The sequence below is a fragment of the Peromyscus leucopus genome, chromosome 23, assembly GCF_004664715.2.
Source record: "Peromyscus leucopus breed LL Stock chromosome 23, UCI_PerLeu_2.1, whole genome shotgun sequence".
Taxonomy (NCBI): Eukaryota; Metazoa; Chordata; class Mammalia; order Rodentia; family Cricetidae; genus Peromyscus; species Peromyscus leucopus.
This window is the reverse complement of record NC_051082.1, coordinates 44,017,212-44,030,888: the sequence shown is the minus strand read 5'-3', so window position 1 is coordinate 44,030,888 and position 13,677 is coordinate 44,017,212.

The window sequence follows — 13,677 nt, the reverse complement described above, 5'->3', positions numbered from 1 at the left end:
TCTTTTCTATTAAGTTTAGTGTAACTGGATTTATGTTCAGGTCTTTGATCCACTTGGACTTGAGTTTTGTGCATGGTGACAGATACGGATCTATTTGTAATCTTTTACATATTGAAATCCAGTTATGCCAGCACCATTTGTTGAAGATACTTTCTTTGTTCCATTGTATAGTTTTGGCTCCTTTGTCAAAAACCAGGTGTTCATATGTGCATGGATTAATGTCAGGGTCTTCAATTCGATTCCATTGGTCCGTATGTCGGTTTTTATACCAGTACCAAGCTGTTTTTATTACTATAGCTCTATAGTAGAGTTTGAGGTCAGGGATGGTGATGCCTCCAAAGGTTGCTTTATTGTATAGGATTCTTTTAGCTATCCTGGGTCTTTTGTTTTTCCATATGAAGTTGAGTATTTTTCTTTCCAAGTCTGTGAAGAATTGTGTTGGGATTTTGATGGGGATTGCATTGAATCTGTAGATTGCTTTTGGTAAGATTGCCATTTTTACTATGTTAATCCTACCTATCCATGAGCATGGGAGATCCTTCCATTTTCTGATATCTTTTTCAATTTCTTTCTTTAGAGATTTAAAGTTCTTATCAAAAAGGTCCTTCACTTGTTTAGTTAGTGTTATCCCAAGGTATTTTATATTATTTGTGGCTATTGTAAAGGGTGATGTTTCTCTGACTTCTTTCTCAGCCCTCTTATCATTTGTGTATAGGAGGGCTACTGATTTTTTTGAGTTGATCTTGTATCCTGCCACTTTACTGAAGGAGTTTATCAGCTGTAGGAGTTCCCTGGTAGAGGTTTTGGGGTCACTTATGTATACTATCATATCATCTGCAAATAGTGAAAGTTTGACTTCTTCCTTGCCAATTTGTATCCCTTTGATCTCCTTATGTTGTCTTATTGCTCTAGCTAGAACTTCTAGTACTATATTGAATAAATATGGGGAGAGTGGATAGCCTTGTCTTGTTCCTGAATTTAGTGGTATCGTTTTGAGTTTCTCTCCATTTAATTTGATGTTTGCTGTTGGCTTGCTATAAATTGCTTTTATTATGTTTAGAAATGTTCCTTGTATTCCTGATCTTTCTAAGACTTTTATCATGAAGGGGTGTTGGATTTTGTCAAAGGCTTTTTCAGCATCTAAGGAGATGATCATATGGTTTTTTTTCTTTCAGTTTGTTTATATGGTGTATTACATTGACTGATATTCATATGTTGAACCATTCTTGCATCCCTGGGATGAATCCTACTTGGTCGTGATGGATAAATTTTTTTTTTGATGTGTTCTTGGATTTGGTTTGCCAATATTTTGTTGAGTATTTTTGCATCAATGTTCATGAGGGAGATTGGTCTGTAGTTCTTTCTTTGTTGCATCTTTGTGTGGTTTGGGTGTCAGGGTAATTGTAGCCTCATAAAAAGAGTTTGGTAGTGTTCCTTCTGTTTCTATTGTGTGGAATACTTTGAAGAGGATTGGTATTAGTTCTTCTTTGAAAGTCTGGTAGAATTCTGCACTGAAACCATCTGGTCCTGGGCTTTTTTTGGTTGGGAGACTTTTGATGACTGTTTCTATTTCTTTAGGGGTTATTCGTCTATTTAAATGGTTTATCTGGTCTTGATTTAATTTTGGTATGTGGTATTTATCCAGAAAATTGTCCATTTCTTCCTTGTTTTCCATTTTTGTGGAGTACAGGTTTTTGAAGTATGATCTGACGATTCTCTGGATTTCCTCATTGTCTGTTGTTATGTCTCCCTTTTCATTTCTGATTTTGTGAATTTGGGTGCTCTCTCTTTGCTTTTTGGTTAATTTGGCTAGGGGTTTGTCTATCTTGTTGATTTTTTCAAAGAACCAACTCTTTGTTTCATTGATTTTTTGTATTGTTCTCTTGTTTTCTATTTCGTTGATTTCAGCCCTCAATTTGATTATTTCCTGGCATCTATTTCTCCTGGGTGAGTTTGTTTCTTTTTGTTCTAGAGCTTTCAGTTGTGCTGTTAATTCATTGGTATGGGATTGCTCCATCTTCTTTATGTGTGCATTTAGAGCTATGAATTTTCCTCTTAGCACTGCTTTCATAGTGTCCCATAAGTTTGGGTATGTTGTACTTTCATTTTCATTGAATTCTAGGAACTCTTTAATTTCTTTCTTTATTCCTCCCTTGACCCATTGATGTTTCAGGAGGGCATTATTCAGTTTCCATGAGTTTGTGGGTTTTCTATAATTTTTGTTGTTGTTGAGGTCTAACTTTAAGGCATGGTGGTCTGATAAGAAACAGGAGGTTATTCCAATTTTTTTGTATCTGTTGAGATTTGTTTTGTGTCCAAGCATGTGGTCAATTTTTGAGAAGGTTCCATGGGGTGCTGAGAAGAAGGTATATTCTTTTGTGTTAGGATGGAATGTTCTATAGAAATCTATTAGGTCCATTTGAGTCATAACATCTGTTAGGTCCTTTATTTCTTTGTTAAGTTTCAGTCTGGTAGATCTGTCTTTTGGTGAGAGTGGTGTGTTAAAATCTCCCACTACTAATGTGTGGGGTTTGATGTGCGTTTTAAACTTTAGTAGTGTTTCTTTTATGAATGTGGGTGCTTTTGTATTTGGAGCATAAATGTTTAGAATTGAGACTTCATCTTGGTGGATTTTTCCCGTGATAAATATGTAATGTCCATCCTGGTCTCTTTTGATTGATTTTAGTTTGAAGTCTATTTTATTAGATATTAGGATAGCTACACCAGCTTGTTTCTTAGGTCCATTTGCTTGGAAAGCCTTTTCCCAGCCCTTTACTCGGAGGTAGTGTCTGTCTTTGAAGTTAAGGTGTGTTTCTTGTATGCAGCAGATGGATGTGTCCTGTTTTCTTATCCATTCTGTTAGCCTGTGTCTTTTTATAGGTGAGTTGAGACCGTTGATATTGATGGATATTAATGACCAGTGATTGTTAATTCCTGTTATTTTTTGTGGTTGTGTTGTCCTTCTGTGGTGTATATTGGTGTGGGATTATCTATTGCTTGATTTTTCATGGATGTGTTTAGCTTCTTTGGGTTGGATTTACCCTTCTAGTGCTTTCTGTAGTGCTGGGTTTGTGGACAGGTATTGATTAAATCTGGTTTTATCCTGGAATATTTTGTTTACTCTGCCTATGGTGATTGAGAGTTTTGCTGGATATAATAGTCTGGGTTGGCATCCGTGGTCTCTTAGTGTCTTCATGAGATTTGTCCATGATCTTCTAGCTTTCATAGTCTCTATTGAGTAGTGTGGTGTTATTCTGATGGGTTTGCCTTTATATGTTACTTGGTCTTTTTCCTTTGCGGCTCCTAATATTTTTTCTTTGTTCTGTGTGTTTAGTGTTTTGATTATTATGTGGCGAGGGGACTTTTTTTTTTTGATTCAGCCTATTCGGTGTTCTGTAAGCTTCTTGTATCTTCATAGGTATTTCTTTCTTTAGGTTAGGAAAGTTTTCTTCTATGATTTTGTTGAATATATTTTCTGTGCCTTTGAGTTGGTATTCTTCTCCTTCTTCTATCCCTATTATTCTTAGGTTTGGTCTTTTCATGGTGTCCCAAATTTCCTGGATGTATAGTGTTACGACTTTTTTGTCTTTAGTGTTTTCTTTGACTGACGAATCTATTTTCTCTATCGTGTCTTCAGTTTCAGATATTCTCTGTTCCATCTCTTGCAATCAGTTGGTTATGCTTGTTTCTGTAGTTCCTGTTTGTTTAGTCAGGATTTCTATTTCCAGCATTCCCTCAACATGTGTTTTCTTTATTGTCTCAAATTCATTTTTCAGATCTTGGAATGTTTCTTTCATCTGTTTAATTGCTTTTTCTTGGCTTTCTTTGATTTCTTCCCATTTTTTGTTCATTTTTTTCTTCCATTTCTTTAAGGGAGTTTTTTATTTCCTCTTTAATGGAGTTTTTCATTTCCTCTCTAAGGGAAGTTTTTATTTCCTCTTTAAGGGAGTTTTTCATTTCCTCATTAAGGAAAGTTTTTATTTCCTCTTTAAGGAAAGTTTTTTATTTCTTCTTTAAGGGCCTCTATCATCTTCTTAAAGTCATTTTTAGGGTTGATTTCTTCTGTTTCTTCTGTCTTGGTATGTTCAGGTCTTGCAGGTGTAGAATCACTAAGTTCTGATGTTGCCATATAGGTCTTTATGTTGTTGCCTGTATTTTTGCACTGGCGTCTACTCATCTCTTCCTCTGTGTGGTGCAGGTGGTGTCTGTGTCTGAGAGTGCCTCTCTTGTTCTAATTTTTAGTCTTGGTTTAGTAGGAGTTCTTGGTTAAATTGGTGCTATTGGGCTATTTCTTTAGGGGCAGCTGATCTCAGTCGGTGAAGTATATACTTATGTTTCTGGTGATCTGGTTTGGTGGCTGGGTAGCGCCTTCTTCTGTGTTCCCAGGTCACGTTTTTGTTCATTCGTCAACTCCTCAGCTGATCTTGTTTCTTCAGACTTCCAACTGTAGGCATCTGAATCCTCTCCCAGATGGGTTTCAGCTGAGCGGGGTAGTCTCACCAACACCTCCAAGTTGTTGGGTTTTGCAGGATCAGCAGCTGGGCCCTGGGTTGTCCTCAGACGGAGTGTTCAGATTCATTCTGGTTCCGTCCCATGGAGATAGCTTCCTCCCCGGGTGTTGGGGTTAGAGGCGTCCCTGTCCCACGCTGCGTCTGCTTGTCTCCGTTGCCGGGCCTGTCTACCTCTGCGGTCCGCCGCTGGGCCTGTATGTCCCTGTCAGCTGCCGCTGGATCTGTCTGTCTCTGCGGGCCGCCGCCAGGCCTGTATGGCTCTGCCAGCTGCCACCATGGGCCTACCTGCCTCTGCTTGTCTCCGCTGCCGCCAGGCCTGAATGTCCCTGTCGGCTGCCGCCGCAGACCTACCTGCGTCTGCTTGTGTCTGCCGCTGGGCCTGTCTACCTCCCACATTTATTTCTTTACTTACTTATTCTCTCTCTCTCTCTCTCTCTCTCTCTCTCTCTCTCTCTCTCTCTGTAGGTCAGAGAACAACTTGCAGGAGTTGGTTCTCTCCTTTCACCCTATGGATTCCAGGGATAGAGCTCAGGTTGGCAGACTCAGTGCCTTTACCTGATGAGCCATGCCATCAGGCCCCACTGCCTTTTGAACGCATGTTGTCATAGTTGGTTTTAGTTATCAACTTGACACACCTGGGAAGAGGGAGCCTCAGCTGAAGAATTACCTCCATCAGCTGGCTGGTGGGTATTGGTGAAATTATTAAGGCCACTCCACGTAGTTAAGAGAAAGATTTATTTTGTGGGTGACTTACAAATGAAGGGATAGGTAGATCGCGGGGGTCTGGGGAAGGTGTATCGCAGTCCAGCGGTGTTCTCTGGAGCTCTGCTCGGTCAACCTCCACCGTCTAGGGTCCCGGAATAGAGAAAGCGCTGGCCCATCCAGGTCTCGGGTCTCCAGGTGCCTCCCTTGGCCCCACCTTGTAGGTGTGACAGTTGCCAGAGTCTCAATGGGGATTGGAACTTCCAGATCAAAGCTGGAATGGCTACCCACTACAGGTGGGCATGCATGTGGGGACATTTTCTTGCTTGCTAGTTAGTGTAGGAGGGCCTAACCCACTTTGGGTGGCACCATCCTAGACACGGGGGCCTGGGATGTGTAAGAAAAGCAGCTGATCCTGGAAGCAAGCCAGTAAGCAGCCTTCCTCCCTGGTCTCTTCTTCAGTTCCTCCCTCCAGGCTCCTGCCTTGAGTTTCTGCCCTGACTTCCCTCAGTGAGAGATTGTGACCTTCAGTTGTATCATGAGATAAACCCTCTCCTCCCCAAGCTGTTTTTCCACGGTGTTTATCATATCAAAACAAACTAGAATACATGCGTATGTAGGTGTGTGTGTGTTCATGTGTGCACAGATAGATGCAGGTGTGTGTGTGTGTGTGTGTGTGTGTGTGTGTGTGTGTGTGTACACATGCACATGCACGTGGAGACCAGAGGACAAGGACAACCATAGGTTTCATTCTCACAAATGTTTTCTGCCTCCATTGAGGCAAGGTCTCATTAGTTCGGAGCTCACAGAGTATGGTCGGCTGGCTGGCCAGCAAGCTCCAGGGACCCTCCTGTCTCTATCTCCCTAGCACTGGGATTACAGGCATGTGTCACCACATCTGGCAGTGGGTGCTGGGGATGGAACTTAGGCCCTCGTGCTTAAGAGGCAAGCACTTTATGGATGGAGCTTTTTTTCCTCAGGCTTTTTTTTTTTTTTTTTTTTTTTTTAAATATTTTTGAAACATGACTTTGCTAAGGATCTCAGGCTGGCCTCAAACCCACAACCCTTTTGTCTCAGCCTCCTCAGCTCTAGGATCACAGGTATAGGCTACAAAGTGCAGGTAATACTTGAAAACTATGCAGATCATCAAATATAAGGAAATCCTGAGAAACTGCCCCAGATTCAAGGATCCCAAAGATCGAAGGGACATTGGGATGGCAGCAGGGGAGATCTGAGGAACTCTGTGCTCGCTTTCCACCCTGTGACAAAATGCCTTAGAAAAACAAGTTAAAACAAGGAGACGTATTTCGGCTTGCAGCCAGAGAGCTTCTGTCTGGCCCCATTGTTCATAGCTAGTGTTGAGACAACATGGCAGGAGAGGCATGTGATAAAGGAGGGACTGTGACCTGGATTTGTAAGCCAATAAATCCTTTCCCAATCCAAGTCTCCTTGGGTCAGAGTGTTTTTATCACCGCCGTGGAGATGAAATTAGAAGAACACTCTTCAGTGGATTAACCCATCAATTATTTTAGTACCTTGATACGGACGTCACCTCTCAATAGTGCCCATAGCTGGAGACCCAACCTTCAATCCATGAGTGTTTAGGGGACATTTCTATCCAAGTTTTACTAACCTCTGAATTGGCTGATAATAATAAGTCAGTTTGGACTCATTGGTTGTGTCAAAATGCCCCATAGTAACATAAGACAAGAACAATGAGGGAATACGATGTGGGTTCTAGAGGGGCTTTTCATGAAGCTGAAAGTATTTAAGAATTAAGTTTATTTTAGAGGCTGGAGTGATGGCTTAGCAGTTAAGACTGTATGCTGCTCTTGCAGAAGAGCAGAATTCACTTCCAGCACCTAGACCAGATGGCCATGACTACCTAGTTCCACGGGATCCAGCAAACCTTTTCTGGCGTCCACAGGCACCTGTACTAGTGTGCATATACCCACACAGAGACACATACACACATATACATAATTTTACAAATAAAACTATTATTATTGGTATTTGGTTTTTCAAGACAGGGTTTCTCTGTGTTACAGCTCTGGCTGTCCTGGAGCTTGATTTGTAAACCAGGCTGGCCTCAAACTCACAGAGATCTGCCTGCCTCTCCCTCCTGAGTGCTGGGACTAAAGGTGGCCGCCACCACACCTGGCTTCATTGTTGTTTTTTGAGACAAGGTTCTAAGCAGTTCAGGCTCATCTCAGTATGTAGTCAGGGATGACCTTGAATCCCTAATCCTCCTGCCTCCCCCTCCCAAGTGCTGGAACTAGAGGCATGCATCACTACACCTGGCTAGTTTGTTAATAGAGAAGACAAAAAAGCTTGCCAAGTTATTCATGTGACTGCTGCTGTTCCTGTCTAATTGCTGTGCCGCCCAACAATTAAGCAGCCCATGAAGCATTTGATGCTCTGCTCTGAGGTGTCTTCTGTTACCACAGAATCAGACGCTCAGATCCTGCCCTGCTCTGGACTGCTCTTGCTCATGCAGCATCACATAGAAGCCCCACAGTAGAGAGTTTATAGTGGGTAGAAGATGAAAGACTACAGATTGTGTGTGTGTGTGTGTGTGTGTGTGTGTGTGTGTGTGAGAGAGAGAGAGAGAGAGAGAGAGAGAGAGAGAGAGAGAGAACGAGAACACCATGTTAAGGTACAGTGAGTCTAGAAATCACATAGCCCCATCTTGATGGTCAAAACTACAAGTAACTTCCTGTCTTGATCTCCTCACAGATCCAAGAGGTTGTTTTGCTGTGTGTTGGAAATTGAACTGAGGGCCTTGGCCATGCAAAGTAAAAGTTTTAAAGGTTGGGCCACATCCTCAGCCCCTCACTGGGGGATTCTAGGCAGGTGCTCTAGCACTGAGCCACACCCCAGCCCCTCACTGGAGGACTCTAGGCAGGTGCTCTACCACTGAGTCACACCCCAGCCCCTCACTGGGGGATTCTAGGCAGGTGCTCTACCACTGAGTCACACCCCAGCCCCTCACTGGGGGATTCTAGGCAGGTGCTCTACCACTGAGTCACACCCCAGCCCCTCACTGGGGGATTCTAGGCAGGTGCTCTACCACTGAGCCACACCCCAGCCCCTCACTGGGGGATTCTAGGCAGGTGCTCTACCACTGAGTCACACCCCAGCCCCTCACTGGGGGATTCTAGGCAGGTGCTCTACCACTGAGCCACACCCCAGCCCCTCACTGGGGGATTCTAGGCAGGTGCTCTAGCACTGAGCCATACCCCAGCCCCTCACTGGAGGACTCTAGGCAGGTGATCTACCACTGAGCCACACCCCAGCCCTGGGTGGCTTGGAACTTGCTGTATTGACCGAGTTTGCCTTGAACTCAGTGTTCTGCCTGAACCACCATGCCCAGTCTGTTTTGTTTTATGCTTGGATAAGGACATTAATTCTATCAAATCAAGGTCTCGTTCTTTTTAAATTAACAATTACATTTATTTACTGTGTGTCTTCATGAGCACATGTGGAAACTAGAGGACAGTGTTTAGGAGTCGGTTCTCCCCCTCCACCATGTGGGCCTCTGGGATTGAATTCAGTTTTTCAAGTTTGGTGGCAAGCACCTTTACCCAGTAAGCCATCTTGCCAATCCCAAGATCGCATCTTGATAACCCCAGTTAACCTTAATCACTGCCTCAGAGGCCTTATCTTCAAGCACACTGGTTGGGATTTTAAGATATCAATTTGGTGCTAGGCAGTGGTGGCACACACCTTTAGTCTCAGCACTCAGGAGGAAGAGGCAGGTGGATCACTGAGTGTGAGGCCAACCTGGTCTACAGATCAAGTTCCAGGACAGCCGGGTTACACAGAGAGACCATGTCTCTAAAAAACAAACCAACTAAAAAGAATTTGGATAGGACACATACATTTCGTTCACAATATCACTTATAAGAATTTACCTTGCCTGGCGGTGGTGGCGCACGCCTTTAATCCCAGCACTCAGGAGGCAGAGGCAGCTGGATATTTGTGAGTTCAAGGCCAGCCTGGTCTACAGAGAGAGACCCAGGAAAGGCACAAAGCTACACAGAGAAATCCGGTCTAGAAAAAAACAAAAAAAAAAAAAAAAAAACAAAAAAAAAAAGAAAGAAAAAGAAATGCAGACATAACTCCATACATAGCCTTAGATATGCTCAGAGCAGTACTGTGTTAGAGGTCTGTTGCTGTGGCAAATAGTCCCTGAGAGAATGAATGTATCATGTGACTTGTCTTGAAGACACAGGTACAAACATCTTTTAACTCCAGATAGGGAACTGACAGCATACTGAAGAAACTATTCGGCCCAAGTCTAACTTGGTAAACCAGTTAGTTTATGGGGGTGCGGGGCTACCCACAGGAGGCTGGGGAAGAATTGGGACTCAAAGGCTGCTGTGTCAGCAAAAAGCCCCCAGAACCTGTGTTCCCAGAGCTTCGTGCCGGATTGCAAGCCGCTTCAGCTGAGAATCCGTTCCTCTCCAGCAACTGTTCATTGCTCACAGGACTCTGGGGATGGGCCTCAGAAGTCCTAGTTTTCTGAGCTTCAGGGTCTCGTGACTTGCCCGAGCTTTCAGGAGTCTTTCTCAGCCTCCTCTCTTGAGGAAGGGGTGCTTCAACACAGAGGAAAGAGCTGAGCAAAATTACTCTGGTGGGGAGGAGGAACACCACAGCACAGCAGTCGAGAACTGTTCAGGTCGTGATGGCGTGGGAGCAGGATGTTGTAGGGAAGAGCAGGAGGGGCGGGGCATAAGATGTGTCCATCAAAGGCATGCCCCCAGGGCGGGTGAAATGGTTCACTAGGTAAAGGGGTTGAACTTGCAAGCCTTATGTTCCATCCTCAGAGCCGTGTAAAAGAGCCCAGGATGGGAGCACATGCTTGTAATCCTAGGGTAGGGGAGGTGGAGAAGGCAGATCCTTGGGGTTTGCTCGTCATTCAGCCTAGACTATTAGGTGACTTCTGGGCCAGTCCCCAGCGCTATATAAACTGGCATGGATATATATCCAAGACAGGGTTTCTCAGTGTAGCTTTGCGCCTTTCCTGGGACTCACTCTGTAACTCAGGCTGGCCTTGAACTCACAGAGATCCGCCTGACTCTGCCTCCCCAGTGCGAGTGCTGGGATTAAAGGCGTGCGCCACCACCGCTCGGTGGTAGTATACTTCTTTAATCTCAGAATGGTGAGGTAGAGACGAACGGGTCAGGAGTTCAAACCCTGTGTTGTTTACATAGTGAATTGAAGGCCAGCCTGGGCTAAGAGAGACCCTGTCAAACAAAAGAAAATGCAGGGGGGGAGGGGGCTCAGATAATAGGACAATAAAGTGCTTGCCACACAAACAGGAGAACTTGAGCTCCATTCCCAGCATCCATGTTAAGAGCCAAGGTAGGGTGCACACTTGTAATCCCAGCTCTGAGGAGATGGAGGAAGATCCCCAGGGCTCCTCAGTGAGACTGTCTCAACAAATAAGATAGATGTCTCCTGAGAACAGAGGTCACGGTTGACCTCTGGCCTCTGCACACATACCAGTACATACCACACACACACAGTACAGACACACACACACACACACACACACACACACACACACACAAATAAAATAACAAAAACCCTTGAATTTTTTAAGGAGTATATTTCTAAATCTGTAGTCTAAAGAGCAGGGGGTGGGGAGTGGGGGACCGTGGGTGGGGGGTATGGATACTGAGCCAGATCCAGTTTTTTTTTTTTTTTCTCTCTGAAATAAGGTTTCTCTGTGTAGTCAAGGCTGTCCTAGGACTCACTCTTTAGACCAGGCTGGCCTTAAACTCACAGAGATCTGCCTGCCTGTTTCTCAAGTGCTGGGATTAAAGGCATGCACCACCACGGCCTGGCCAGATCCAGTCTTTTAAAAACATATTTATTTATTTTTTTTGGGGGGGGCGGGGGTTGCTCCATGCAAGTCAGGGTCAGAGGATAGCTCCTAGGAATTGATTCTTAACGAATTCCCCCCAGGTGCCTGCCTTGAGGAGATTTCTATCAGGGTCCAGAACAGATGCTGCAAGTGGCCAAGGATACTTATCTGAGGGATCTCAAGTGAATCTAAGCACACTAAGTTCTTTAGTCCATTCACTGTATTCCTCTAAGTCAATTCTATCTACACAGTCTCAGCTCTGTCCTTTCATTCAGTTCCTCTCTGTGTCCAGTTTTCCTGTCATAGTTTTAGTAAGCTCTTATGCTTCTGGCCTGATCTTCATCGTTTGTTCCTTCTAAGGAAAGGAACCTTTCATTACTCCTGGCCCTGATAAACCCCACAAGAGATCTGCTTTACCCTCTCCTCTATCTGGCTAGGCGGTTCTGCGTCTGCCTCAGGAATTCCACTCCAGTCCTTACTGCACCTGGTTATGCAAAAAGCCCTGTTGTCCTCAGTCAGTCTCTCTGCCGTGCCCCTAGGCATGAAGGAAGGGGGTGGTATGAGCTTCATTTGCACAAGAAACAAAGCTGTGTATCTAGAAGTCTGCTTGTCTCCTAGGCTCAGGAGTTACCCAGAAGTTCAGCAGGTCTGGGAAGCTTAGCTGTTTGCCAAATGGTCTATAGTATTTGGGCACACAAGAATTTCATAGCAGAAGACAGCCGAAACATTAAAAACTGGATAACACCAAATATTCCATAATAAATGGCTTGCCTTTTGACAGACCCTTGGCTGGTCAAAGTATAGCTTTAATACACAGCTTGAAAGGGAAAAATCAGTAGCCATCTTGAGAGATGCTTCCCCTTCCCCTCCTCCAAAGGTATTTGCTGACCAGCATTTTTTGAATTGACCAAAAGTTGAACCCATGGGAAAGATAAGGCTGGGACAATAAATCTGTGTATCCCAGACTTGGCAAAACAAGATATAAAGAGTAATGGGCTCAACTGACCATACGTTGAACTTATGCTTACCTCATCCCTAGCCCCGAGATATGTAACTGTTGTACCTGTTTTGCAAAACCCCCAGAGACCACCAAGGCGCCGGTCTCTGATGCAAGCACATAAGGGTCCTTTTATTCAGGTTCAACCTGGGCCGCCGCATGGCAGATGGAAGGAAATGTGGTGACGTCCACGAGCCCAGGTGTAGAGAGTTTGTATATGGAAAAACCACAAGCCGGGTATTGGCAACTTGGGATTGGGTAGAAAGAGCAAGGTGATTTTTTTGAAACTATTGGTCTAGACTTTGGGTGCGAAACCACAACCGGCTGAACAGGATTATCTGGACTGCTCAGCAGGATTATCTAGATATCTCCAAGGGCCATAAACCACAGACAGGATGTCTGCAGGAGTATCTCCTTTCCTGTATAAACAGCAGACAGGATGTCTGCAGGAGTATCTGGATCCTGTTAAGCTTTCCTTTAAACAGCAGACAGGATGTCTGCAGGAGGATACTGCTCTGTATCCCTTTGAGTTATCATGGCATACTCCTGAGTCTGTAAAGTTAAGCCTAGGCCTTCACATAACATCCTGTATGCGAACCTTTCCTATAGAAACCCCTTAAAGTGAGTGCTCGGGGCTGTTCTCTTCCACACGCTGTGTCGGATGCTGGATGGCAGACCAAGCTTGCTTGTTTTGTTATTAGAAACCTGTGTGCTTGCATCGGATATTGGCTCTGTGGTGGTCTTGCCACCTGGGCACAACAAACTGAATCTCTGTAATATATTCTTGTGGCTCACAAGAGGTTCTCTCTTTCTACCACATGTATCCAAGCATCAAACTCAGGTCGTTAGGCTTGACAACAAGCCCCTTCACCCACTGGGCCATCTTGCCGGCCCCCAAAGCCAGTCTTACAGCGGATAGTTTTCATACAGCTTTTACTTCACTTGGTTCTCACAATTCTTTTTTTCTTTCCGAGACAGGGTTTCTCCGTGTAGCTTTGCGCCTCTCCTGGATCTCGCTCTGTAGACCAGGCTGGCCTCGAACTCACAAAGATCCACCTGCCTCTTCCTCCCGACACCACTGCCCAGCAGTTGTCACAATTCTAAGTAACCCAGAGCCATGAGTCCAGTTTAAACAAGAGAAAATAGTGTCAGGGAGATTACAGAATGTGTCACAAGTCACATAGACCTGAGTGACTAAGACTGTATTTGTTCTTGACTCCAGAACTCATGATCTATCCAGAAATTTTGCCACTGGGGAAAATAATAAATACATAGAGATTGAGGAGATGGATCAGTGAGTAAAGTGCTTGCTGCAGAGATGAGGAACTGAGTTCGGATTCTCAGCATCGCTGTGTAAAGCCAAATGTGTCCATCAGTAGCCCAAGCCCTGGGGGAATGCTGGGGCTGATGACAGGAAGATCACAGTGGAGAGCAATTGATGACACCCAGTGTCAGCCTCTGGCATCTCCTGTACCTGCACACCCACATGTACACATACACAGGCATCACACACACACACCCCGCCCCCTCCCCACTCATGTGAAAAAATCCATCCTATGCTCTCTGCCCTGGCTTCTGACACAGAGTTTTTAAGA